This window comes from Peromyscus californicus, unplaced genomic scaffold, assembly GCF_007827085.1.
Source record: "Peromyscus californicus insignis strain IS unplaced genomic scaffold, ASM782708v3 Scaffold_11__1_contigs__length_118956290, whole genome shotgun sequence".
Classification (NCBI taxonomy): Eukaryota; Metazoa; Chordata; class Mammalia; order Rodentia; family Cricetidae; genus Peromyscus; species Peromyscus californicus.
Genome location: NW_026294402.1, coordinates 56,715,820 through 56,739,482, shown reverse-complemented (window position 1 = coordinate 56,739,482; position 23,663 = coordinate 56,715,820). Strand labels below are relative to the sequence as shown.

Genomic DNA, 23,663 nt, shown 5'->3' with positions numbered 1-23,663 from the left:
CTTGTTTTAAATAAGTAATGAAAATTTCTTGTCTGAGTTTATCAAATGTTACTGGACTGGACATTGTTATATATTAATGGAGTTTTTTCTCTGAATTTGTCAAATACAAATGGACTAGACATTGATTAGGCATTTATTACTTGTATATATTGTATGTAGTTATTGTACTTTTGTATATAGTTTTTCTTATGTTAATTATAACCTTTTTCCTTTATATTAAAATAGCAAAGGGGAAATATGGTGATATTTTATTTGTACTGAAATGTGATTTTATTTGTATGTTAATAAATAAAGTTGTCCGGGGGTCAGAGCTATTAGCAAGCCATAGTGAAAGCTGGGTGGTGGTGGTGCACGCCTTGGTAGGCAGAGCTAGGTAGATCTCTGTGTGTTCAAGGATCCAGCCAGCATTGGAGACACACGCCTTTACTCTCAATACCAACCATAGAAGACCTGGAGGTCTGTACAGACAGGCAGTGACTAGGAGGTCATGTGGTTGGGTTTACAACCAATGAGAAGGCACAACAGAAACTTTATAAAAAAAGACAGAGACAGGAAGTAGGTCTCTTTCAGAGAGGTACAGCGACAGTGAAGGGTAAGGTTTTTAGCTCTTAGCTATTGCTCTGACCTCTTAGCTTTCATCTCTGTATTGGCTCTGTGTTTCTTATTTAATAAGACGGATGGTTACATCTACATTAATTCATGTTTAAAAATTCTTATTAAATGGAACTTGAAGAAAAGTAGTATACTGTGGTAAGTAACAATGATGATGACTGAGATCTATCGTTTTGAATACTACCATTTAGTCTCCTCAGTTTAGATTCTTTACAAAGTCTTACAGTAAAAAGCAATTAGCTGCTCACCTCAGCTTATTGTCTATCAAAGCTGCTTAGATTTTTTCCACTTGTGACCTCTTCTTGCCAAAAAATTTCATGTGACCCTCTGGGTATATAGGTATTTTAAATGTGTACAAATCAAACATTAATGATAATCATATATTTATTTAAAAACTTCTTTGGTTTATGTATAATTTTGCCATTCATTAAAGATTAAAGTAAATTTTCATACTAATGAGATGGTTATACATTTTTTTCTTTAAGAATTAAATCTTGTCTAAATACTTGACACTGCAGGGCATAGAGCATCTTCACTTCTCCCCCTGCCCCACACACCCAGACAAGGTTTCTCTGTGTATCCCTGGCTTTCCTGGAACTCAACTCTGTAGATCAGGCTGGCCTCGAACTCAGAGGTCCACCTGTCTCTGCTTCCCAAGTGCTGGGATTAAAGGCAAGCACCACCACTGCCCAGCTAAATTTTTAAATAAATTTAGCAACAACAATTTTTTAAATAAAATATTTGAGCCTAATGCAACATAATGATAAACTAATTTGATGTTTACATGCTAAGAAATGATAGGAAAATATTAAAATTCATTGATTTCCATAATTAAACCATTATGTTTCTATAAGAGCAGAAAGGTTTTTATGTACATTTAAAACATTGCAATTCCTAGTGTAATGGCTTAGAATCTGAGGTTAGGTGTTTGAGGCAGTGTGTATTGGCATTGCATAACATGAAGGCATATGCACAGTGTGAGTTATGTTTTCAGAACCGTAGCTGCAGTGAAGTCTGTGATGCATCCCAGGAGAATACTGCCAGAAACACCCTGGGCTCATTGCTTCTTGGTTTTTGAATCAAGCTTTGGTTATTGCACATGCAGGAACCTTTTAGTGTTGCCAGATTTTCGTGACCTCCATTTGAGTTATGCAACCTCAGATGAGGTCGAAGCCCACACTGAGCAGCTGTGTGTTGACCTTCTTTCCCATTGCCTCTTACATCTTCTAAAGGCCAACTGTGTTTACTCACAGTAATTTCCATGATCACAGGACTTTGTCTTGTTTATTTATCTTGTTAAATGTTTGTTAGTTGACTAAATAAAACAAGTATTCAAATGGCTGTTACATGTAAGCACTAAAGACAAAGTTTGGTGTCATGGGTCCTACACAACAACAAAAAAGAAAAAAGAAAAAAAGAAAAAAAAGAAGAAATGATTGAGGTTTTCTTGATTCTTTTGAGAAGGGAGAGAGATCCCTGTGGTTCTGAACATTAAAATATAGGAGTTGCATAAACACATCCAGTGCCACAGAGAGACAGCCAAGATGTACCCACCTGGCAGAAGCTGTTGGCAGGTGTCTTGCGTTTTTGGAAGTCTGATTTGGTTATAAATCTGCCTTTTAAAAAGTAAATGGAACATCTAATAGATTATGTGAAACAATAAACGCATGACTTTATAGTAAGAACTGTTCGAATGGATGGTGAAGCTAAACCGACCTTGTTGAATTTTTACAGGTACCACATACAGTTAGCTGTTGTTAGAAAGGATTCAGTAGGGCCGGGCGGTGGTGGCGCACGCCTTTAATCCCAGCACTCGGGAGGCAGAGCCAGGCGGATCTCTGTGAGTTCGAGGCCAGCCTGGGCTACCAAGTGAGTCCCAGGAAAGGCGCAAAGCTACACGGAGAAACCCTGTCTCGAAAAACCAAAAAAAAAAAAAAAAAAAAAAAAAAGAAAGGATTCAGTAACCAATGTAAATTATTTTCCCCACAATGTGTTTCTGGAGTAAACCTAAATTCTTGAAGCATACCATTCATTTCTAATTGAATGTCAGATTAGAACAGAAGGCCTTGGGGTGAAAGCTGTTCATTACAGACTCTTGTTGTCCATTTGAAATTAGTGCAAGTGTAGATGAGTGAAGGGTGGCTTTGTGAAATTGTTGCTGATGTTAGTGGATACTAGAGAACTGAGTTTGCCTTAAATAGAAGTAGTTGGCTGAATATTATTTTTTAAAATAAGTAGGATTAACAGTAATCAAAAGATTAAATGATGTGATGAAAGTATTTGAGTCATAAACCTTTGTATTTAATTTTATTTTGTTATTAAAATACATAGACTTGGTTTTATGACCACATGTGAGTAATGTAATAATCATTATTGTTAGCTTATAGTACTGCTTCCTTAGTGGAAGTAAGGTAAGAGTGGAATTACTTGTAAAATCCCTTTCCTACTTAACCCTACTTACTCAAATATCTTACTTTCCTTGATAATAAACTCTTATTTTCCTTTCATTTTCAGAATACTCTGTAATAAATCACACCCACACACCCACATTTTCTACTGACTGTAAGTTAGGAGTGTATGGGGAGTGGGGGATGGGGGTGCATGTACATTTGCCAGAGCACCTGCATATGGAAGCCAGGGGTCTGTATGGGGTGTCTTTCTCTATTGCTCTCTACCTTCTTTTTTGAAACAAATGGCTCACTGCCCCCAAAACTCATCAGTTTGGGTAGACTGACTGACTAGTAAGCCTCCAGGGTCCTCTATCTCTGCCCCTCAGCCAGCACTGTGATCACACCAGCTTTTTTCATGGATGCTAAGGATCCTTATGCCTACATAGAAGTACTTTACACATTGAGTCATACCCCCCCCCCCCCCCGACCAGTAAGTCAGTATTGTTTAAAAAGAGCTTTTTGAGCTTATTCGATGGGGGGTTGTTTTGTCTTTGAGATGGGATTTCACTATATAGTCTTGTCTGGCTTGAAAGCTGTGATCTTCCTGCCTCGGCCTCACATACAACTGGAATTACAGGTATGTACTGCTGTGCCAGCTAAGTTTTATTAGCAGCATAAAACTAACTTTCTTGCCATAATATTCACTAAATTAGTCAGGGTTCCCTAGAGAAGCAGAACTGGTAGAATGAACACGCACACACAAACACATAGGATTTATTAGAGTGGCTTGCAGGTTGTGATCCTGCTAGTCCAACAATGGTTGGACTACTGGTGGAAAGTCCAAGAATCCAATAGTAGTTTGGCCTAGGAGGTTGAATGTTTCAGCATACACTGGAATCCTGAAGAAGTAGACTATAATACCAGTTAAGGAATGAATTTGCCAGCGAGAGTGAGAGCAAACAGGCAAAAAGCAAAAGCTTCCTTCTTTCATGCCTTTTAGTTGCCACCAGAAAATGTGGTCCAGATGTAGGGTGGGTCTTCTGAACCTCAAATGATCCAATCAAGATAAATCCCTCACAGGTGTGTCCAGCTGATTAGCCTTTAGTTAATTCCAGATGTAGTCAAGTTGACAACTTTGGGTTTCAAATTCATTCCTTACTAGTTTCTTCGTAGTCCAGGATTCCACATGACTTTTGTGGAGTGTCTCCTATAGTCTGTGACAGTTTCCTGTCTGTCTCTGCTTTTCATGACCTTGATTGTTCTGAGTACTAGCCAGGTGTTCTGTAGACTGCATCTCATGTACTTTGGTACTTTCCTCATGAGTAAACTGTGGGTTTTAGAAAATAGCAACACAGAAGTGGTGTCCTTTCAACCCTTTTTCAGGGAGTACATGGAGACAGTACTACTTGCAGAAGGTAGTGTTTGCTTAGTATCTCTACAACAAAGTATTTTTGTCTTTCTATATTCTAATCTTTGAAAATAAGTTGCTGAATTCAGCCCATACTCTGGCCGGGGCAGTGAAGTTTCATGTTATGGGTAGAGCAAATTGATGATTATTATTAGGAATTCTCTAAGGAAGATTTTTTTTCTTTATTAAGAAATTTTTTATTCATTTTACATATAAACCACAGATCTCTCTTTCATCCCTCCTCCCTCTCCCCCTCAGCCTTCCCCCCTCAACCCATCCCCCATCCTGTCCTCCCCATGGGGAGTCAGCAAAGCCTGATACATTCAGTTGAAGCAGGTCTAAGCCCCTCCCCCTGCATCAAGGCTGAGCAAGGTGTTCCAGCATAGGTAATGGTTTCCACAAAGCCAGCTCATGCACCAGGGATGGATCCTGATCCCACTGCCAGGGGCCCATTAAACAGACCAAGCTGCACAACTGCCTCACTTATGCAGAGGGCCTAATCCAATAGTCCTATGCAGGCTCCACAGCTGTTGGTCTAAAGTTCATGAGTTCCCACTAGCTTGGTTTGGTTGTCTCTGTAGGTTTCCCCATCATGATCTTGATGACCCTTGCTCATAGAACCCTTCCCTCTCTTTGAGCTCGGCCGGGTGCTTGGCTGTCGATCTCTGCATCTGCTTCTATCAGTTACTAGATGAAGGCTCTATGATGACAGTTAGGGTGGTCACCAATCTGATTACTGGGGTAAGCCAGCTCAGGCACCCTCTCCACTATTGCTAGTAGTCTAAGCTGGGGTCATCCTTGTAGATTCCTGGGAAGTTCCATAGCACCAGGTTTCTCCCTATCCCCATGATGTCTCCTTCTGTCAAGATACCTCTTTCATTGTTCTCCCACTCCATCCCTGTTCCAGCGCTCAACCATCCTGTTCCCTCTATTGCCGCCGTCTTGTTCCCAGTTTACTCATCTATTTCCCCTTCCCAGGGTGATCCATGAGTCCCTCTTAGGGTCCTTCTTGTTAGCTAGCCTCTCTGGAGCTGTGGGTTGTAGTCTGGTTATCCTTTGCTTTATATCTAGTATCCACTTATGAGTGAGTACATACCATATTTGTCTTTCTGAGTCTGGGTTACCTCACTCAGGATGTTATTTTCTAGTTCTATCCATTTGCTTGCAAATCTCATGATGTCATTGTTTTTTACTGTCATTTATGTCAGTATATATAGTTAATATGTTGACTTACTGTCCAATCCAAAAAGTCCTCAGTTTATGATGGTTAGACCTAGGATCTTCTCAACTCTGTCACAGTATAAATCAAACCATCCACATTTTCTGGGTTTTCACTTCTGTATAATGTTCAGTAGATTACACGAGATACTCAATACTTTATTTTGAAACAGGCTTTGAATTAAAAGGTTTTACCTAGTTGTGGCCTAAGTGTCCTGGGTGCATACAGATGAGGCTGTGATATTTAGTAGGTTAGGTATGCTAAATGCATCTTTTAGAGTATTTTCAACATATGGAGGTTGTCAGTCTGTAATCTCATCTTATGGATGTCATGGTGCACCTATTAGGTGTCATGAATGTCACACTGCACTATTGTGTTTTGCTGCAGTGTTGATCTCCTTGTTTATGCTCTCCAGTGATCTCTGGACTACCCCTTTCCAGTCTCTGACAGAAATGTGAAGCTTTATTTGTTAAGTGCACTCCTGGAAGCTGCCCTCATCTTGAGGACTAAGCAGTAGGAGGATATAGGAGTGGAGAAGGGGCGGAATCTGACATACACCAGGGAATCTCTGTGTATTCTTGGAATTGCAGTGGTGTCTCTGACCAGAGGGCAAAGTTCCCTTGCCTCTGAGTTACAGGCTTGTGATCCTCATTGCCATTGCACCTATAGATGGCTGGGCCGAGAATGGAGAAGAGAGGGTGTGTGTGTGTGTGTGTGTACTTTCCTTTGGGCTATACACACTTCAGACTGGCTGATGCTGGAAGGAAACAGAGGGATGGCGGTTCAAAAATGGTGCTTTGTGTTCTGGTCTCTCACAGGACCTGCCTATTGCCATTTACTCTTCAGGGTCCCATGTATTCTATTCTAGGCATTTTAGCCAGGTCTCAGAGCTACATTGAGTTGGTGGGGCAGTTGGAGCGCTGTAATTGCTACATTTTATCTGTGACCAAACCTTGCTGAAAGGTTCTTCATTTTTTTTCTTCTAGGAATTTAACAAGAAACTAAAGTTTGGATTCAAATATTTTTTGAATTGAAGCCAGAAATGTATTAGGATTTTGATTCTTTCATTTGATTAAGGTAAGATCATTTAATAAAATATAATTGTACCCTTATACATTTTCAAACATTTTAGTGTTTATTTTATTAACATTTTTATTTCTAACTAGAGATTTGTACTGAAAAAAATGTTTATGGCTCTCAAGGTTAGAGGTATAGCTGTTAATAGAGTGCTTGTTTAGCATGAGCAAAATGCTGGATTCCATCCCTTGTGCCACTTAAATCAGCTGTGGTGAGGGACACCTGTAATCTCCTCACTTGGGAGACAGAGGCAGGAAAATCAGAAATTCAAGGTCATCCTCAGCTACTTAGCAGGTTTGAGGCCCCATTGGAATACATGAGATTCTGTCAACAGAAAGTGGGCAAGGGTGGTCCTTTACCATTTAAAAGACTAGTGTTTCTTGTGACAACTATCAGATACAAAGGAAGCATGATGGTATGATCACTGAAGGTGTAATGTATTGAAAAGAAATGTTTGCATAGGACAGAAGTCATCAAATTGGCCCACAGCTGGCCACTTGTTTTAGTAAATAGTGTTTTATTGGAACATAACCATATCCACTCATTAGCTATAGTCTGTGGCTACCTTAGCACTTAAGTGCCCAATTTTATTACTTTGAATTTAAATATGCATGTAGGTGTCTAAGTAACTGTAATAAGCCCAATATCTTGAAATGAAAGTTCTTAGAGGTACTACTTTTCTAGCTAGGCATGATGATGCACACCTTTAATCCCAGTGCTCAGGAGGCAGAAGCAGGTATGAATCTCTGAGTTTGAGGCCGGTTTGGTGTACAGATTGAGATCCAGGAGAGCTAGGGCTATACAGTGAAACTCTTGTTTCAACAACAACAACAAAACCAAACAAATGAATAAAGAATAAATTAAAAATAAAAAGAAATACTAATTTTCAGAAATAATTGGTTTTTAAAACCATACTTAATGCCATGAGTAGTTTCATACCAAGTACTTATTTATTTCTGAGTAATGCTCTTTGTTTTCAAAACCAAAAGTTTATATAATGCTGGTTTCGTTTCTGCTCTAAAAGAGAGATTCATACTAATTAAATTTTGCTTTACCTAGTAAGTTTAAACAGAACTAGTAAGACTTTGAGAGAATGATGTTGTTATTAATAGCTGTTCTAATAAAGTAAGTCTTAGTTAGGGTTTCTGTTGCTGTAAAGAGACACCATGACCATGGCAACTATTATTAAAGGAAAACATTTAATTGAAGCTGGCTTACAGTTAGAGATTTAGTCTATTATCATCATGGCGGGAAGCATGGTGGCATGCAGGCAGACATGGTACTGGAGAGGTAGCTGAGAATTCTGTATCCAGATAGGCAGGCAACAGAAAGAGAAATTGAGACACACTGGCCAGGCTTGAGCATATCAGGCCTCAAAGCCCACCCCCAGTGACACACTTCCTTAACAGTGCCACACTTCCTCAACAGTGCCACACCCACTCCAACAAGGCCACACCTCCTAATAGTGCCATTCCCTATGGGCATCTTTTATTGAAACCACCACAGTAATTTATAGCATATGGAGTTTTAAAAGAAAATATCCTAATATAAATATCCATTAGTGAGCCAGCCTTGGTAGTGTATTGTAGGTTACTTGAGAGACTAAGCAGAAGGATTGAGAGTTTTGTAGTGTATTGTAGATTACTTGAGAGATTAAGGCAGAAAGATTGAGAATTCAGTTCTTGAGTACTAGATCTAATTTAATGTGATTCCTATGAATGTTTAGAAACATTAGAAATTAAAATTGGAGTCAAGAAAGTCTGTAAGATGTGTGCTGTGTTTCCCAACAATCTCTAAAGGGCTAAAGAAAAAAAGAAAAACATATTTTAAAATCTAGCATGTAAATTAGAATTTCCAACCTCTATTAAAGAAATATCTATTTTAGACACCAAAAATCTGAAGGGGAAAAATAGGATTTGGAAGGAACTCATTCTGGGGAATTTATTAAAAATAAAAGTTTTTGTAAATCTTCAGCTTGTAAAACAGTCCATTCGGCCGGGCGGTGGTGGCGCACGCCTTTAATCCCAGCACTCGGGAGGCAGAGGCAGGCGGATCTCTGTGAGTTCAAGGCCAGCCTGTTCTACAGAGCGAGATCCAGGAAAGGCGCAAAGCTACACAGAGAAACCCTGTCTCGAAAAACCAAAAAAAAAAAAAACAAACAAAAAAAAAAACAGTCCATTCGATTTGCTTTGAAACAGCCTTCTCTATGACACCGGGAAGGATGTGCTTGGGTTATGATGGGTTTGTTTGTGATAGCTGTGTTTGCTTTGTTCTTAGAAAGCAAACTCGAAACTTCTAAAGAAAGAAAGTTGGAAATTGAAAGCACCTCTAGTTATAGAATTGTTCTGTAAATATTATATACTAAGTATCATTTCTATAAGAGTTCCACTGGACTATCACAGAGTTACTGAGCATGTGTTGAACTTCTGAATTTCAGCTAGTGGTAATTCAGACATGTATTTTCTGATGCATGATGATTTGTTTACAAGAAAACTGTTTTGTCAATAAACTCATTTTATGGTAGATCAATAAACTATTTGTACAATGATTAAACCATCTTTATATTAACTATATTTTATTCCGTAGTAATGCTAAATTTTAAGATTAATGACTTTATGTAGAATTGTCAATTTAGTTCTTAATGTTTTTTTTTAACTAATGGCATGTATAGTGCATTTAATATAAATTCTTCTATATCAAGAATTAGCTAACTGTTTCTAGCATATTAACCTCAAATCAATAAACAGGAAATATTTCAAGTATGGCAAAATTGTATGAGAAACTTTCTTGGGGTATAAAAGCCATCAACCTACGTAGATCTTCTTTAAAAAACCTGATAAATGTTAATTCACATTTGGTAAAGAAAAAGCCCAAAATAATTAAAAAAATAAAGAATCCAATGACTTAATATTCTTTTAAAACGTTCTAAGATGAAGTAGATTATAGACTGTGTGGGCGATATGAGTATATTTGTTTATTCCATCCTGTGTTGCAAATAGATAGCTTAGGTAGTAAGTTACAAAGGCCAGCACAGCCTTGGGATTTAGAAGATTTGAATTCTGAAGTTACTCTAGCCAGACTGGTTGTGTAACTTTGAACAAGGCACTAAGCACTTGTTCTTTTTGTCTGTAAATTAAGTCATTAGAGTTTAGCTTCTAAGATTAAATTTTATTTGATGTTCTTTCGTTGTTTCTATTTGTGTGTGTGTTAAAATATGCATAGCATGAAATTTGCTGTCATAGCCACTTTTTAGATGTAGTCCAGGGATATTAAATATATTCCAAATGTTATGCAGGTTTCTCCACAGTTTTTCATTTTGAAACTTTGTACCCATTAAAATAAGTTCCCGGTAACTTCCCTGGCAACCACTATTTTGTTTCTTTTTGACTTTCTAGCTACTTCATTATAACTATTATAAGTCCTACAGTATTTGTTTTCTGTGTATAACTCATTTCATTTAGTATAATGCCCTTAAAATTGATCTATTTTATAGCTTTCTTCTTTTTAAACAAAAGTAAAGGATATTCCACTGTATATATTTGGCCACATGTATCCATTCATCCATCATTGGACACATGGGCTGTGTCCATGAACAATGCTGCTGTCAACTTGAGTGTACAGATACAACTTTGAGACCATGGTTCAGTTTCATTTCAGGTCTCAGTTCAGGGAGTATATTAAAGTACGGACTTGTTAGGTCATAGGGTATCTCTGCTTTCCATAGTGGTGGCTGAGCTCTGAGTTCATCCTACTTGGAGTTCGTGGTGTTTCCTGGATGTTCCTATTCATCTTTCAGCAAATTTGGTAGATCTGGAACTATATTTTTTCCCCACACAATCTCTGCCCCTTTCAAAGGGAATGGCACTATTAGGAGGTATGGCCTTGTGGAGGAATGTGTCACTGTGGAGGTGGGCTTTGAGCACTTAAGTCACTCACAGTGTCCACTTCACTTCCTGTTACCTTTGAATCAAGATGTAGAATTCACCAGGACCATGTCTGCTTGCATGCCTCCATGCTCCCAGCCGCCATGCTCTCCACCATGGTGATAATGGACTAAATCTTCTGCTATGAAGCTCACATGGATTAGTGCAATATTCTCCTAAATTGTCTTTCTGCCTTGAATCCTCAAATCTTTGCCACCATAAAGAATACTAAGATCATGTAGTCACTCTGTTCAAAACTCCCCAGTGGCATCATTCTCAGGTCACGAGGCAAAGTCCTAACAAAGTTCCCTCACCTCTCCAATCTCTACCACTCTCCCCTGGTCTGATTCTAATTCAGTAGAGTGGCTTTCTTCTTCCTTGGGAACTCCAGGCACACTTTCCACAGACATTACACTTACTATACTTGGTGACTGCAATGTTCTTCCCTGAGATACCCATATAGATTATTCCTTTGAGTCTTCATTCAATAGCCACTTTCTCAAGTCTGCCCACCTCTAATCCCCATGTCTCTCAACCCTCTCCACATTACCTTTCTCTCCTTTTTCTCTGTAGTATTTACTGCTGATACACTGTATTTTCTTTTATTTTCTAACTCCATCCATTAGCATATAAGCACCATAAAAGTCATGTACTTAAGAATAACTATAGCAACCAACAGGATACCCTCATTGATCTATGCCAATAGACCTTTGTACATGGTATGTTGTGCTTTTTCATACGGTTTTATCCCCAGCCCTTAGTAACGTCTTTAGTATTAAGTAAAGCATAATATTTCAAGTGGGGGGAAAAAAAGAGTTGCCTTGGGGGTGGGGGTGAGCCGGGCGGTTGTGGCGCACGCCTTTAATGCCAGCATTTAGGAGGCAGAGGTAGGCGGATCTCTGTGAGTTCGAGGCCAGCCTGGGCTACAGAGTGAGTTCTAGGAAAGGCGCAAAGCTACACATAGAAACCCTGTCTCAAAGAACCAAAAAAAAAAAAAAGAGTTGCCTTGGTCAAGGTGACACAGAATGAGGAGTAGGGTACCAGAAACCAGTAAAAGAGTCAGAGACAGCCCCTGTTCCCATTGTTAGGAGTCCAACAAGAGGACCAAGGTACACAACTGTCGCATATATTCAGAGGGCCTAAGTCAGTCAGTCCCTGCAGGCTCCCTGGTTATCTGTTCAATCTCTGTGAACCCCTATGAGCCCATGGGGAAGTGCTTAGTCTTATTGCAACTTGATATGCTGTTTTGTTGATATCCATGGGAGAACTTTCCCAAACAAATGGAGGAGTGGATTAGAGGGTGGGTAACAGAGTGGGGGACTGGGAGGAGAGGAAGGAGGGGAAACTGGCTGGGATATAAAATAAACAAACAAACAAATAAATAAATAATTGTACTTAAAAAGGGTTTCAGTGGTCATGGTGTCTCTTCATAGCAATAGAAATCCTAACTGAGACAGTATTCAGTCCACAACATTGACGGATATAGTTCCAATGTGAGAGCCTTTAGGAGGTCATTTATTCTCGATGTCAGAACCCTCTTGAAATGGATTTGGGACTTTATTTAAAAAAGCTAGATAGATGCTTTGTTCTTCTACCACATAAAGGCATTGTGTCTAAGGCTATTTAAAAATGGTTAGACTCCATTGCCAAGGGCTGTGCTGCAGAGAGAAACAGGGAGTTGGAGTATCTTATGGATAGATGTAAAGTCTCAGTTATGCAGGAATAAAAGGCTTTATGCATCATTGTGCTTATACATAACGGATACTTGCTGTATACTTAGGGTAAAATACAGTGAGGACATTTTCATTCATGTTTACTATGAATAGTACCTGCTTTTTAAAAATGCAGTGTATCATTGAATACTTTACTGAAGTTAAGCATACAAGATAAATATAGTTATAACTAATTTGGAAAAGTACACTATTTTTCACATCTCTAAGGCAGAAAAATATGATCCTTAGCTGGGACAAAAATCAACCAGTAAAAAGAGAGAGGCAACATGTGATGGAATTATCAGATATGGACATAATGGCAGCTATTATAAATGTATTCCTTATGTTCAAGAGAATAGAGGAAAACATGAGCATGCCAAGGAAAATGGGCGTTATTTACAAAAACAGACCCAAATAGAACTTCTGTAGAAGAACAATATCTGAAATGGAATCAGTAGCATATTACATATTTCACGAAAAAAAGGAAGAGTTAAAACCTGAAGATATGGCATTGCATATATCTAGATAGACTACTAAGGGCATTGGCTGCCCAGGCTTAGTGTCTGGAATCCATATGGTAGAAGGAGAAAACCAAAATTGTCTTCTGACCTCTACATGTGTGTCATGGCACATATGCGCCGTCATATACACTCTAAATAAATTAAAATGTAATTTTAAATTTTTAAATGAGGCCGGGCGGTGGTGGTGCACGCCTTTAATCCCAGCACTCAGGAGGCAGAGGCAGGCAGATCTCTGTGAGGTCCAGGCCAGCCTGTACTACAGAATGAGTTCCAGGACAGGCTCCAAAGCTACACAGAGAAACCCTGTCTCAAAAAACAAAAACAAAAACAAAACAAAAAAATTTAAATGAAACACCAAGAGAAATATTCAAAAAAAGAAAAGAACACGTCACTGAACTACAAGATGTTGTCAAACAAATTAAGAAAGTATAACAAGTTATAGATGGAGATAGAGAAACAAAAAATAGTTCAAATAATGGCCAAATATTACCGTGTTTGGTGGAAGATTTTTCTAGTCAATAACACCACTTTTTGAGTTGTCCGTACATAAGCATAAAAGTAAATTTTTTGAAAAGGAATTAGGTACCAGGTGGTAGTGGCACACACCTTTCATCCCAGCACTCAGTACACAGAACCAGGCAGATCTCTGTGAGTTCGAGGCCAGCCTGGGCTACAGAGTGAGTTCCAGGAAAGGCACCAAAGCTACACAGAGAAACCCTGTCTCGAAAAACCAAAAAAAAAAAAAGAAAGAAAGAAAGAAAAGGAATTGGGTAGAAAATGGGTTTCTTCTCTTCACATTTGGTATGTACTGTTAGACTTCTTTTAAAACTTTCTTTGTAGAGATAAAAATTTTGTGTCCAGGGAAGAAGTCCAGCCTCTATTATGAATGTTTATCAGAGGCCATATAACCCATGTTACTCTTGGACTATATGAAAGCTTTATCTGCATTGCAGTTGGTTTAATAGAAAAGGGAAGGTTTGTGTATCATGTTAACTTTTGATTTCTTAATATCTGTTAGCCTTTGAAATCTAAAATTTACCAAATGTGAGTAGTAATTTACTTTTCAATGCTGGAAATTGGACCTAGGGCCTCAAGACATTCCTAGGCAAGAACTCTACCACTTAGCTACATCCCAAGCCTGAGTAATAATTAAACTTCTGTCTTGAAGTTTATATTTGAAGGAACTTTATATATATATATATATATATATATATATATATATATATATATATATATATATAGCATGAAGCAGGGTATAGGCTGTGTGATAGAACTTATGGTAGGAAGAGAAGACATCCAAGTCTATGTGAGATATTTGTGATGCCGATACAAACCCAAGGAAGTGATTAAGGATGTGGTTGGGGGAAAACAAAGATACATGTTTGTTTTTGTCTAATATTTAGGTTCAGCTTTCAACTCTAAATAATCATGCTGATGATTGTGTAAACTGCTTGCATAAGTATCTGTGAAATATGGTTTTAACTTTTGGATTATGTGTTATGTATCGAAAATATATTTCTGTAAATTAAGAAATAATTCTTACATAAAATTTGACATCTACTACAGCTATATTACTTAGCTAAACAGAATTTCTGTGCTGTAGTTTGCTTTCATTTCAAATTTTAAAGCTGACAAAATACATCCTTCACTCTTGTGTGTGGTGAAGCCTTAAATAGGAGGCGGAGAAAATCCTACCGTGCTGCAGTAATCCAATCCAATCACCTTCCTGTTTGTTTGGAAAATTGTTCATGTGGGAGAGCTTAGCTTAAATCTTACTTAATTCACATTTATGGCTGATAAAATTTATGTTCCTGACCAATATATCATTCTGTGCAAAGGCAGATTGTATTTTTTTTTCTTTTGATTGCTGTTCTTACCAACTTTTATGAGATAATAAAAATTACAGAAGCTTAAAGAAAAGTACTCTTTTCAGGGGAATAATACTCTGATTTTTCAGGTTGCTTATTTGAGAAAATGTCCATAGATGTTTATTAAATATTTTATTAAATGAACTGGTAGATAGGTGAAGATCATTCATTTTGCTGGCCTTAAAAAGCATAACTTGCTAAGCATTTCCCTCTTTCTGACTACTATGAGTGTCTGCTGTGTGGTAGGCACTAAATGGAGGTGTTCATTTATATTGTAACTATTTCATGAAATAGATATTATAACTGATTTATAGATGAGAAAAATTTTTAGAAAGGTTATTTTATTTATATAACATCATCTATCTTGGGGCTGAAAAGATAGCTCAGTTGTAGGTGGACTTTTCTTTTCTGCCCACAAGTTCCCAAATAACCAACATGGAGCATTATATTAATTACAAATGCTTGGTCGATAGCTCAGTCTTATTACTAACTAGCAGTTACAACTTAAATTAATCCATATTTCTTATCTAAGTTCTACCACATGGCTCATGGCTTGTTACCTCATTTTGTACAGGTCCTGTTTCTTCTGTATTTGGCTGGTGACTCCTCTGACTTTTCCCTTCTTCATCCCAACATCCTTAGTTTGGTTGTCCCAACTATACTTCCTGCCTGGCTACTGGCCAGTCACTTTTTATTAAACCAATTCGAGTGACAAACAAAAGGATTGTTCCACAACACACAGTGGTTAAGAGCACTGGCTGCTCTTGCAGAGGATCTGGGTTTGTTTCCCACTACTCACATGGCGGCTCACAGCTGTCTGTAACTCCAGCTCTAGAGGATCCACACTCCTCTGACCTCCGCAGGCAACAAGCACATGGGTGGTACACAGTGTGTGTATACACCAGATGTAGTGATGCCTGCCCATCTCAAAAACAAATAGGTAGCATGTGTGCATTTATACAAGACTAATTTTATCTGTTGCTTAAAAAGTCAGATTTTTTAAAGTGTTGGGTTTTGTTTTTTGTTTTTTGATTGTTTGTTTTTTGAGGTACTGGGATTTGAACTCAGGGCCTCATGCATGCTAGGCAAGTGCTCTACCATTGAGCTATATCCTCAGTCCTCTTTTACTTATTATTTTGAGACAAAATCTTCCTAAATTGACTCTCAACCAAGTATAATTTATGTATAATAAAATACACCCCCTTTAAAGTATACAGTTTGAGTTTTGTCATTTTCCACCACAACAGTCAAAATATAGAATATTTTTATTGCCCCAGAAAGTTCTTTGTGTTCTTTTGTGCCATCCTCCTTGATAGATACTCTTCTAGCCACTGCAGAAATGAATTTATGGGTAGTGGGTGGCCTTTTGTGTGTTTTCTTAGGATGTCTTGGAGATTCATCCATGTTGGGGCAGGTATTGGAATCTGTGTTGCTGAGTTGTGTTCCATCGTACACATGAGCCATTTTATTGTGTCAGCAGTAGATGGACATTTGGATTACTTTTGGCTTAAACGGCTGCCAGTGCTCATGTATAACCTGTTTAGTTTTAGAATTTCTAATAACATTCTTTTTAGTGAGTAGTTCATAGATTTCTTCAGTTTACATCACCTAAAATATGAACTACCTCATCGAAAGCTCAGCCCTCTATTGTAAATTAAGGATAAAAAATTTTGCTGGCTATTTTTAAATTTTGGAGGGCAAATAAATGACATCTGGAACACAATTTTTTAAAAAGTTTAGCATGCTCTAGCAGTACAGAGATATGTAGTATGGCAAACATTTGATTAAAAATTTTAAATTGGCTGGGCCACACCTTTAATCCTAGCACTCAGGAAGCAGAGGCAGCTCTCTGAGTTTGAGGCCAGCCTGGTCTACACAGAGAAACCGTGTCTCAAAAAATAAAAAACAAAAAAAGGCTTAAAGTTGGAGTTTGGTCTATAATTGGCTTTAGTCTCCACCTATATCATTTATTAGACTTCTGTCTATACCATTTATTAAGTTGGAACAAATTATAATTTTGAATAAATTAGTAACCTATTTGAAAGAAAAATAGAACTCTGCAGTTAATTCAATTCAGTCTTCCTTTGTTTAGAAACCTTTCCATATTTCCATAGGTACATACGTGATCTCATTTAAACCTAGACATTTTTGGGGTGCCAGTGAGCTAGTACAGAAAAGTGATTGACAGTAGTAGCAAAGCCTAGACGAGTCAACACTTGACTCGATGTGTGTTCTTATATAGAAAATGGAGCCACCCACTGGAGTTCAGAGAAGAAAATATGATAACTGATAAGGACTTGAAACTGCTGGTCTCTTCCTCTTCACTTTTGTAAGAAGCTCCCTTGTCTCCTGCTCACTCTTCTGTTCAATATCTATTATGTAAAACTTTTTTTTTAAGTTGCAATAGATTAGGCCAGGTCAGAAGGCTGGTACCACAGTTCCCAGGGTATCATTGTTGGAGATGTGGGAGACCTTTAAGAAATGAGACCTTATAAGAGGTCCTGAGATCCTTGGGTTTGCCCTGCAAAGGGCCTATGGAACCTGAGTCTCTTCTCTGTCTTTCTTTTTTTTTTTTTTTTTTTTTTTTTTGTTTTTGTTTTTGTTTTTTTGTTTTTCGAGACAGGGTTTCTCTGTGTAGCTTTGCGCCTTTCCTGGAACTCACTTGGTAGTCCAGGCTGGCCTCGAACTCACAGAGATCCGCCTGGCTCTGCCTCCCGAGTTCTGTCTTTCTTTATGTTGTACTGTGAACACTCTGCCAGACACATGGTCCTGTGATGATGTGCCATGCTCACCGAAGTCCCTAACAAAAGAGGCTGCCTTCTATTAGACCAGAATCTCAAGGACAATGAACTGAATGAATAAACCTTTACTTTAAGTAGCTTGTCTCAGGTGTTTAATTGTAGTAACCCAAAGCTTACAACGTTGCTCAGTGTCTTTTTTATCATAGATAGTAGAAAATAGTAAGTATAGGAATAGTCTAACAATAGGTTGTTTTTACATGATTTCGTTATATTCTGTCTACTTTTTCTGTATGATGCTTTCTAAAGTACTTCAGAATGCTTCCCATTATGTCTATATCAAAAAGTTTCAGAGTAACTAACTTTAAAAAATCATTTGAGGCTCTACTTTCCACATACAGATTCTTCTACATAACTAAGGACTCCATGTCTTTAATAAAATGTAAAAAATTGCTAACCTAGCAAGGTGGTGTACACCTTTGATCCCAGTACTCAGGAGGTGCAGGCAGGCAGACTTCTGATGGTTGAGGTCAGCTTTATATACAAATCGAGTTCCAGGACAGCCAGGACTACACCAAGAAACCCTGTCTCGGGGTGGGAGGGTTGTGTTTAAAAATTGCTATAAGCCAGCTTCCTGATGAGCCTTCCTTGTGTCATTCCTGGCACCAAACTTGAGAAAAGATGTTCCTTGAGACTTCCTGTCATCAGTTCCTTGTAGAACTTCCTGAGAAAGCTCTCACTCATACTGTGAAGTTCCCTGTTCGGGAAACAGGCAGTGAAAACACATCATTAGGCTCTTTTTCTTGGCTTTCCTAATGAGTGGAGAAATCTTACACAGCTGCAAAAGCCTGCAACTCCACTCCTAACTGATTTATTTCCATAGCTTCTGTTTAGTTTAACACATTGCTTAGAGCAAGCAGAGAGCCTTTTACTTAAGTGCTATACATTACTTCAAGAAGTATTTAGCTCCACTGCAGTGCTGCTTTTCTGGGTACAGAGCAGCCCTTCACTCCTAGTTCCTTATGCTGCCACTGGAGAATGTTAAGCTGAAGACCCGAGAGACTCTTGAGGAACAGATCTGCTTTTCAGAAGCTGGTGCATGATGCTGCTCATTGTCTCTGTACAAGCCATGAGCAAGTTATTCTGCTCACAGAAATATATAATGATTTGGAAACCAATGTGATCCCGCAGCCTAGTGGAAAGAACTTAACCCTTTGAAGTCAGATAAATGTTAGACTAAATTCTACTGTGTATATATAGCACATAGTATATGAGGAGTGTATTTGAGGCAGGGGGTAACATTCCCTCTCTTCAAAAAGAAAAAGAAAAAATCCTTTCTGATTTGTTGAGGATTTTTAACCCAAACATTCCATGATAGACAGGGGTAACAGAATTGCTAATGTGTGTGGAGTCATGCTGGTGGTACTCTACACCAGCTTGGGGATGATGGGAGATGAGGTTGCTGTGCAACACCAGCGAAGTGTTAAAAGTTACTTAAACTGTGCCTAGAACAGGCCTTCCAGGTTTCTGGATCAGATATATTTCAGCTTATTGCTTATGACCGACAGTGACGATTGTAGCAAAATATACAAGTAAAATTTTCCTGCACCTTCAGTCTAGAGAATGCCAACAAATTTGTAAGAATCTCAGGCTTAGCACTTATAGTCTAACTAAAATGTTCTTTGAAGTATTGTGCAGTCCCTAAGCAATAAGACTTATCTGCTTTCTTCTAAGCAGTGTGACAATCTAAGCATATGCTATGTAAAATTAAAATTATCAATTGATTCATATCTCGCTGCGAGATGTGGAGAAAGAGCTATATGAGGAGAAAGTAGTTCATTTGTGCATTGGAAAGACTTTCTGGTGAGAGGGTGTGGTAGTCCACTGGCTTGCTCCCCATATCCGTGTTCTGCTTCTCAAACATTGAACCCTGATTTTTTTTTTTTAACTTAGCACATTGCTGTCTGGAACCATAGGTATTTCTCAGCCTTCCTTTCAACTTGAGATGGCCATGTTCCTGAGGTTTAGCTAATGAGATGTCAGAAGTGTTCTGTGAAACTGAAGGGGGAAGGCTCATTAAAGGGAACTGACTCCATACAGAGATGCACTCTTGCCCTTGGGCCTTTCTGCTGCTTCCTGGGCTGTAATGCAGACATAAAGCTGAGGCTTTCCTAGCTTTCTTGGGTCATAGGTTGATAGAAAAAGATTAAAAGTGGCTATGTCCTTGATGAGCATGTAGCTGCGTTCAAAGCTTCAGACTGCCTCCTTCTGGGTTTTTTTAATGTGAGTAAAAAGTAACAATGGCTGGAACATATGGTGTCTATTTCTAACAGCATAACCCAGTCCTCACAGGCATAGGTGTCTGATTCCCTCTAACTCCACCTCTAAGAACCTTGACATGAAACCAGCACTAGAAGCCCAGAACAGTACTATATGTCTGAAATACTGAAATGTCAAGAAGTTTCAACTGAACACTAGATATTCACACTGAAAGGAACCAGAACTTGAAAACAATGGCTGTTTCAGGTCTTAGGCAGCAAGTGTACATGATGAACCTAGGATGTCTTGTCATGGGAAATAACAGAGGAGCTATCAAAAGGACTGAGGAGTCAATTTTAAGAGATTGGCAATGGCTAAAGTTAGAATATCTTGAGCATTAAACACCAGTAACTACAGTAAATTGAAATTCATCAAATATGGTAAAACTCTGAGCTTATGTGTTGTTTTTAAATGTTTTTGGTTCATACTTAGATGTTATTAAGGAATCAATTCATTATTTTGACAATTGCTAAATAAAAAAACAGTAATTACTTTCTTGTACAACTATACTTTCAGGCTAAGCAAGAGTTGGTAAGGGCAAGGTTTTTTCTAAAGTGTTCTGACTAATACAGAAGGGCTGATGAGTTGTTAGGTGAATTGCTAATGGAGAATTCTTTAATGACTGTGTTAGGCTGGCAGCACCTGAACACACAGATTAATTTTAGTATCATAGAGATAGTTCCACATTGTATACACCCTGGATAAATTTCACACCTCTATCATGAAATATTCCTGTTGAACAAAGCAAACCCTACTTTTATCAAGCCTCTAGATCTAGCTGCTGATTTATAGGAAATACTGGAGATGAGATTCTGCAACCATTCCAAAACCAAAAAAACAATACAAGGCAAAACATAGACTTTTAATGGATTTATTTTGTTGACAGCTTTATGCATATATATAATACATTCTGATTACTCTCTCCCAGCCTTGCCTTATCTTCTCCCCATCCCTATCAGCCCCTTTCCCAGATTCATGATGTTTTGTTTTATGACCCATTTAGTTAAATCAAGGCAGTCTGTGATTATTAGATTGGAATTATCCATTGGTGCCTGGTGGAGTTATCAGTGCATTCATAACTGAAGGCAGAATTATCCCTCTCCATGAATCTGTCAGTAGCAATAGTCCAGCAGTTGAAGAGTAGAGACCCCAGAGTTCCTCCTTCATTTATGCCAAAGTTTTCAACCTTCGTAATGCTATGACCCTGTAATACAGTTCCTCATGTTGTGGTGACCCCCAACCATAAAATTATTTTGTTCCTACTTCATAACTGTAATTTTGCTACTGTAATGTAAATACCTGATGGACAGGGTATCTGATAGGCAATTCCTGTGAGTTGAGAACAACTGACGTCTTATTGCCAGCTATCAGGCCCATTCTTGTGCAAACCCAGTGTTGGCATCTGCCGTTGCTGTGAGTTCTCGGTGGCAATGGCTGTGTTTTGTCTAGAAGATAACAGTCCTAGCTCTTCTTCCTGTCTTCTGGCTCTTAAATTCTTTACATTTCTCTTCCACAGTGCTTCCTGATTCTTAGAGGTATTCGAGAAGGAATGAATACTCAGCTATACCTACCAGCGTCATATACAGCCATGAGTCTACATTCACCAACATCCCCTGGAAAGAGTCTCCTCTGATTAAGGCTGAGAGTAGCAGTCTGTGGGTATGCACATCAGTATTAGAATTGACACAATGTCAGTTTAGCCGATCAGCAACATTCAGCTTACCCATTAGGGCCTGTGATCTTCCCCACCATGGGTTTTTAACCAGGTGTATAATATCAGAGATGGATTCCTTCCTGTGGGATAGGTCTCAAATCTAATAGCAGTTGATGACTTCCCTAACAGTATATCTTGCCTGGCAGGTTGGTCTTGTAGATCATAGGATTCACAGCTAGGTAAGTTCATGGATGTCTTTTCTCTCCTGGCAGCCTACATAGCCCCGTCTGAGATTGTGAAAGCTAGCTGGCAGGAAGGACGCTTCCAGCTCACTTCCAGCTGGTTTTCTCCATAGCAGCAAAAGCATATATATACCCTGTATAAGAGTTTACTTCACAGAAATTTTGGAAAGCGTTTCTTGTGCTTGCAGGTTTGAGAAATCGTAGCGATCATGGATGTTGAAAATGAATTCACAAAGCAGTGAGGCTGGGCTGAAAAGAAGAGCACTAGCTAATAGAAAGTCATAAATCCAAAGGGTGTGGATAAAATAAGGACGACAGGATGGAAACTAAAAAAAAAGTATTAAAATAAGCAGTAGAGTAGAAATTGAATTATGCAGTAGCCAAATTAAACTGCACCAGAATAGAGAATACATTAGAAAATTGAATGCATGATATAGAATACAAATTTAAGAAGCTTTCCCAAAGTGCAAATGAAAAGAGATGTAAAAGATTTGAAGAAAGTAAAGAATAAAGAGATCTAAAACATAGAATTTCTATTCTAGAGGAGACCAGAGCAAGTTGAAGAGATCTATTTACTATTAGACACTAAGGGGAAAAGATGAAGGATTACCTGATTATAATTCAAACAGGCTCATTCTCAAACACCTGGGACACTTAATAATCAGACAGACAAGCCTATTGTGGTGAAATTATGTTTTTTCCTATATTAAAATCACCATCATAAAAGATTAAAAATCCTTATGATGCATCCAGGCAAGGAAAGAAACAAGCAAACACACCAAAGCAGAGACTCACCTTAGGTCTTTCTTACAGTTATATTGTATTTATATGTACATGAACAATTGGTTTGGGGACAGAATTCGACCTTGTCTAAAAAGAGCTACGAGTGGTGGGACATGCCTTTAATCCTTAATCCCAGCCCTCCTAGAGGCAGAAGCAGATAGTCTCTGTGAGTTCAAGGCCAGCCTGTTCTAAATAATGACTTCCCGGCCATCAAAAAGGGGTGGGGGGGAGAAAAAAAAAAAGGAAGAAGAAAGAAAGACCTGTTAACATGTAAGTTTAGTTTCCATGATATAGTCTTGACAGCTGATGTCAGATCCCTTTCTTATACTAGTTATGTGAGCCATCAAAGAATCGTGTCTTCAGTGACTACTTAACATCACCAAACTTCAGGCTCATCATTTGTAAAATGGGGCAGACAAGTGTGAGCCTTGTCCAGACTGGCCTGGAACTATCAGTTATATTCAGCCTTCCAAGTGCTGGGTTACAGCCTGCACCACCAATCTGCATTAGAAATGTAATCATATTTGAAGCATTATCAGCTACTTGTATCAGAGATCATTTAACTTGTTTACTAAAAAGTTAAGTGGGCTAGCATAGCTTACTTTTGTCCTACTGTGAGCCATTCCTGGTGTGTTCTTCTTGTTTACATTTCTAGAATGATCTTAATCTCCCAAAATATTAGTTCTTTTTAAAATTAAAATCCATCATTGGATATTTAACCAATTGACTATATAGTTTAAATCTTTAGTTGATCAAGCAGTAAACAACAGTAATTAAATTGTAAATCTGTTTTAAAGAATTGACCAAGATACATCTCAGTGTATTCTGTTATGTTACTTATATTCATTTCTATTTGTTTTATAGTTTTCAGACATCCAAATACAGTAAAGAAAACATAACTGCCTGGTTTGAATACCTGTGGTTTTAATTTGCACTTTAAACAATTCTTATTTATTTAACAAATCTTTAATCAAGACCTCCTTTGGATCAGATACAGTCCTAGGCACTGGGAATGCAGTAGTGGGTTGGAGATGGATAGTAATCTGAGTATGTAATGTGTCAGACTGAGTAAGGAGCTAGAGAATGATGGGTAAGATTGCTCTTTTACGGGCTGGAGAGATGGCTCAGTGGTTAAGAGCACTGACTGCTCTTCCAGAGGACCTAAGTTCAATTCCCAGCAACCACATGGTGGCTCAC

General features: G+C 38.3%; 1 protein-coding gene and 1 non-coding gene across 5 annotated transcripts in view; one reads left to right on the top strand and one right to left on the bottom strand.

Moving 5' to 3' along the window:
• Glce (glucuronic acid epimerase) overlaps positions 1-23,663 on the top strand; it is a 71,211-nt gene that overhangs the window by 28,363 nt on the left and 19,185 nt on the right. For 2 of the 4 annotated variants that reach the window (XM_052763209.1, XM_052763193.1), the window contains exons 2-3: positions 6,616-6,706; positions 21,304-21,446. The gene's annotated coding sequence lies outside the window, so the exon portion shown is untranslated. The remainder of the gene's footprint in view (positions 1-6,615; positions 6,707-21,303; positions 21,447-23,663) is intronic. The other 2 variants (XM_052763200.1, XM_052763219.1) reach the window with 1 other exon arrangement.
• Trnaa-agc (transfer RNA alanine (anticodon AGC)) lies at positions 15,774-15,846 on the bottom strand. Its single transcript has one exon. It is a non-coding gene; the product is annotated as a tRNA-Ala (tRNA).